Source organism: Condylura cristata, unplaced genomic scaffold (genome assembly GCF_000260355.1).
Source record: "Condylura cristata isolate star-nosed mole 26May11 unplaced genomic scaffold, ConCri1.0 scaffold00003, whole genome shotgun sequence".
Classification (NCBI taxonomy): domain Eukaryota; kingdom Metazoa; phylum Chordata; class Mammalia; order Eulipotyphla; family Talpidae; genus Condylura; species Condylura cristata.
In genome coordinates this window covers 78,091,063-78,094,758 of record NW_004567104.1, presented here as the reverse complement: position 1 = coordinate 78,094,758, position 3,696 = coordinate 78,091,063, and the positions used below count along the sequence as shown (strand labels likewise).

The following is a 3,696-nucleotide window of genomic DNA, read 5'->3' as shown; positions in this document are numbered from 1 at the left end:
CGCTGGGGCCGCGCCCGGTCCGGCGACGCGCACCCCGCACTCGCGGCCCCGCTCCATTCCCGCACCCTTCCCGGACTGGCCCAGTGAGGAGACACCGGCCCGAGGGGGTGCAGGGGCTGCTGAACCACCTTGCGGCCCTGGGGGTGCGCCCGGGGAGCGGCCTTTGCTCACGGGGCCCTCAGCGCCCAGGCACCCCAGGGCGACTTCTCCAAACCCAAACGGACCCCCTCCAGTCCAGGGTGGGCGCCAGGCACCCCAACTCCGCAGCTCCCAGGAGACAGTCTCCCTGGAATGGAAAGGGGCAGAAAACACCTTGTGCACAACAAATTCCAGGAAGCAGGCTGCCCCGGGCTGCAGAGAGCGCGCCCCGCCTGGCACCCCTGCCCAGGGCCAGCAGAGGCCGCCTGGGGAAGGCCTTTCCCCGGCCAGCTGCTCCAGGAACAGCCCGCCCGGCGGGGGCAGCAACTGCAAGCCCCTGGCTGCCCTGGGCCTCAGCCCCCGGCGCCTGCCCAGCCCCCGCGGACTGTCCTTGGCTGTCCCAGAGCTCCGCCACCACGGCCAACACGGCCGGCCGCCTCTGGCTCTCCTCCACTGGGGCTCTCTGACTGGCACCTCAGCTTCCTCACTTCGCCTGAAACCACCCCCTAAAGGTGATGAGATGTGGGGTCCAGCGAGCGGGGTCCTGGGGCTCCCCCCGAGGAAGAGTTCCTCTTTCAGGGCAGACGGAGAGTTCGCCAAGGACAAGCTGTTCGGGGCTGTTCAAAGGGCGGGGTTCTGAGCTTCAAAATGGGGGGAGAACCACTTGCAGACAGCTGCTGCAGGACGGGCTGCTGGCAGAGGCCGCCGGACGGCCGTCTCGGCGCTGCCCGAGGCCCGAGGAGGGGCTGCCTGGGTCCTGGCCTTTGGGGGTGCAGTCCTCTGAGGAACGTTACCTACTGGTCAGTCGGCCACTCTGGCGAGCCCTGGGCGCCTGTCCGGACCTGCGTCTCCACAGCGCCTCCGGCCTGTGCACCGAGGGACGGCGGCCCCGGGCCTCCTCGGCCAGTCTCGGGCCTTTTCCTTTCCCTGCCCGGTCCATGCCAAAGGCCCCCCGCACCCTGCCTCTCGGCCGGAGGCCCCCCCCGTTTCGGCATCAGCACCCCTCAGACCCAGTGAAACACCTTCCGGGAGCGAGACCCAGCTCCTGGGTGCTGGACGAGTCGAAAGCGCCCAGTCCCACGCTGGGCCGCGCCGGCCACTCCCGGCCCGTCTGCATGGGCACCCTGACCCCGCCTTCCGGGTGCGCTCAGGCTCAGGTCGCCCCGTCTCTGCTGCAGGCTTCGCTGCTGGCTCGGCTGCGGGGCCGGCTGACCCGCGCGGAGGCCCCGAGCCGTGTCAGCCCGCTGGGCGTCCAGGCAGCTCCGGCAGCTTCTCTCAGAGTGCGCCTGTGCGGCCCGCGGGCCGGGGCCTGGGAGGCAAGTGACGGCAGATATTCCAGATGAAACATACCACGCTTTGAAGGGCAGCCCTGGCATTCTGGTGAACCCCCTTTATGCGGGCATGGCCCAGGCCCGGTTCAGGACGGAGGGGCCAGAGGCCGTCACATGGACAGTGTCTGTGCCAGGCCTCTGCACGGTGAGAGCTGCTTCTAGCTGCTTCCAGCCATCAGGCAGCTTCTACCACAGTTGCATCTTTTTCGTTTTTAAAGATTTATTTACTGACGCACACAAGGGCTGGGGTGCAGGCCAGCGGGGGTGAGAGGGTTCCCCAGAGACAGTGGGGAGCAGAGCAGGCAGATGGCCTAGAACCACCCCTAGGGGGCAGCGGGGGACAGGAGGGGCTGCTGCGCCCTGGGGCCCCGAGCCCCGCTGCAGGGGCCGCGGCCACCTTCACAGTGCCGCGCTGTCACCGTGGCCACCAGGAGGCCCACGGTCGCACTGTGTGCCAGCAGGGCCCGGGTCGCGCCAGGGCGGCCCAGGCCGCGGGGGCAGGGAAGGGAGGAGGCCTGGGGAGGGGCCAGAGCACCAAGGGCTGCACACGGGCCAGGCCTGGCCTTGCTCCGGGGCCTGGCGCGGCCTCTGCGCCCTCCGGCTTTGCCGCTTCTGTCCCGGGGCTTCTGTCCCCGGGCTTCGCCCGTCCCTGCGGCCCCCGGGGGCCTTCGACGGGTGGCTGGCTCCGGCAGGCTTGGCTGGGCGCCGCCGCGGGGTGGGCTGCTTCCGGGGCTCGGCTCCCCCTTCGGCCTCCTCTCCCACGGCACCCCAGTGGGCGGGAGCTCCTCGTGGGGCTTCATCTCGGAGTGCCGGTGCAGGACCTACTTGGAGCCGGGGGCTGGGGCCCCTCCGTGCCCGGGCCGGGCCAGGGCGTCTCCCGGCTGCACATCAGAAGGGTCGGGCAGCAGCCGGGCAGGAACTACCACAGGCAGCAGGGCTGGGGGGCGGGGAGCCCCGAGACAGGGAGGCGGCGGCCGCCTCACAACCTCGCAGGCTAACGTGCGCCCCACCGGGAGCAGAAGCAGGGAGGCTGGAGGGTGCTGGGGGCCTGAGGATGGGCCTGGGGCGGCTGCAGCAGAGTGGGGCAACCGCTCCCCAGGCCCGGGGCGTGAGGCCTTGGCGACTGCCACACTGTGCTCCCAGGCAGCCGCTGGGCCTGGGGGCCAGGGGGGCTCCCCTCCACCTCAGAGGAGACACCTCCCGAGGAGCTACCGGCTATGTCATGCACAACTCCCGCTCGCCCCACCTGGGGCAAAAGCCTCGAAGAGGACTGAGGGTGGGGTCCCCGGGCAGCGCCCGCCGGGCTCTGCGCCAACACCCCAGGGGGCCTCACTGGCCAGGAGCCCGGCTGCGGGCCGGGAGCCGGGCTGGGCGCTCCTCACTTCGCTTTCCGAGGCAGGTGGTCAGCTACTGAGGAGAGGGGACGGGCGGCCTCCGAGCTGGACGGCCAGTGAGCCCGCGCCGCGCCGCAGGGACGCGCAGGCGGACAGAGCCCCCTCGTGGTGCCGGTTTCCTCCCCGGGGAACGAGCCAGGCCTGCCAGCCTCAGACGGGGCAGCCGGAACCCCTGGGGTCTGGCCACGTGGCCGTCAGGGTGACCGGTGCTCGGGCCGCGCCTGTGCTGGCTGCAGAGACACATCCAGCTCCGGCTCCAGGACACTCTGAGGGGACAGACGCGGGGAGGGGGGCAGGCGGCTTTGCTGCAGGTGCCGAGGGGCGCCAGAGTCCCCGAGGGGCGCCGTCTCATGCCCGAGGGCTCGAGAAAACACCTCGCGCTTGGAAAGAGGGACGTCGGCAGAGGGGACAGGTGCGGAGGCCAGACCCGCGGACGGCCCCGGAGCAGAAGCCCGATTGTCCTGACCGCCCTGCACCGCGGACAGACGGTCACCACGGATGCGCCTTGTGGACCCCGGGGCGCGCCGCGTCGTGAAGCCAGTTGGGGTGACTACTTGGCTCCCGTTACGTTAAGGAAAGCTTACAGCCAACACGCTCCCGGTTTGCTGGGTGGCCAGGCCACGCTGCCCACCTTCACGACAAGGTCCTGACGTGGGGGGTCCTGAGAGTCAGGACAGGCCACGGCCGGCTCCGGGGGTCTCTTCGTGTGCTCGTGGCCGTTTCCGGAGCGCGGCGATCGTCCGCACGCAGACTCAGGGTCCAACCAGTGACCGCTTGGCCGGGCTGACGCCGGGGAGCAGCAGCCGGCCCACAGAGCAGCTTGGGGGAGGCGA

The 3,696-nt window shown here is 71.0% G+C and overlaps 1 long non-coding RNA gene across 1 annotated transcript in view; it reads right to left on the bottom strand.

Annotated features, from left to right (window-relative positions):
* The window catches only part of LOC105854088, a 15,540-nt gene that overhangs the window by 5,028 nt on the left and 6,816 nt on the right, over positions 1-3,696 (bottom strand). The gene's annotated exons all lie outside the window — the stretch shown is intronic.